Raw genomic sequence first — 1,096 nt, forward strand, 5'->3', positions numbered from 1 at the left:
CTGCCAAGGGCAAAGTTCCAACCGTTCTTGACTATTCACCGCAACAGTCAATCAATATGCAACGTACAAGCGGGCATTGTCCTTGGGCGCACCTGTACCAGCTAAGAAAAACACACACACAAAATGCAAAGTATTGCGGGTACATAGATATGACCTTATATTGGAACTATGGAAATATATATATATTTGCGAGAGAAGTATTCTATGTAAAACGTGTCAACTATAGAAAAGAGAAAGATATATTTGGTAAAGGCAAGGGAAATACTTACGGCTATAAAGACAAAAGCGCCCACGACGAGGTACAAGACGAGGGCCTGCGCCAACAGGAAATGCATCAGAATGATCGACATTCTGCCGCATTTCCCACCGTCTTCGGCCGCCGAACTCAGTCCTGCATTTCGAGTAGTACCTCGATTCAGACTCGAGTGTGAGTTCCCCCCGCCGCTGCCGAAGACGTTGCATATATCCCACCACCTTCTGCCCTCAGAAACTCTTTTCTTCTTCTTGACGATCCCCTGACGGTTCTGGGTGTCGATGGCGCCTGGGTGAGCCATACTGGAGGGGCCTGCCTTCCTGTGAACCTGCTCAGGGGTCCTTTCGAACCGCCGAGTGGTCTGGGACAACAGGGAAGTTGTCGTTAAGGAGTTTGAACTTAGCGATGAAGTTTCTGCTAGATACTTCTGGCTCTTTTCAAACGACTGAGCCCGGCGAAGGTGCGTAGCAGGTGCCTTGGTGCCGACGGTGGTCAGCTTACCCTGAATATGACCACTGTTACTATCACTCAGGTTTCCACGTATCGATTTCAAACTTCCCCTGCCAACATGACCAGTGGAGTTCCCGCGCGTTCCTTTCCTACTCCCCACGCGGGTTTGAGCAACACTGAGCCGGGTGTTCGATTGTCCAGTTAGTTCGCGCGACTTTCTGACGTCCCGTATGTCTAATTTCGGCTTCCTCTTCGATAATATTTTTAACTTCTGGGAAGGATTTGTGATTTTTTGCTTATCGTTATATTTTCTTATATTTCCATTTCTTAATCGAATAGCCGACGAATACGACATAGAGTCGAGAGGAGGTAATATTGCCGTTGGTGATGAAC

At 47.9% G+C, this 1,096-nt stretch overlaps 1 protein-coding gene across 6 annotated transcripts in view; it reads right to left on the bottom strand.

Moving 5' to 3' along the window:
* Nucleotides 1-1,087: 1,087 nt before the first annotated feature.
* The window catches only part of LOC143036920 (sphingomyelin phosphodiesterase-like), a 158,812-nt gene continuing 158,803 nt past the window's right edge, over nt 1,088-1,096 (bottom strand). For 2 of the 6 annotated variants that reach the window (XM_076204912.1, XM_076204915.1), the window contains one exon: nt 1,093-1,096. This exon is cut by the window's right edge and continues 157 nt beyond it. The gene's annotated coding sequence lies outside the window, so the exon portion shown is untranslated. The other 4 variants (XM_076204918.1, XM_076204911.1, XM_076204910.1 and 1 more) reach the window with 4 other exon arrangements.

Source organism: Oratosquilla oratoria, chromosome 21 (genome assembly GCF_046742065.1).
Source record: "Oratosquilla oratoria isolate Oo_2021 chromosome 21, ASM4674206v1, whole genome shotgun sequence".
In the NCBI taxonomy this organism is placed as follows: Eukaryota; Metazoa; Arthropoda; class Malacostraca; order Stomatopoda; family Squillidae; genus Oratosquilla; species Oratosquilla oratoria.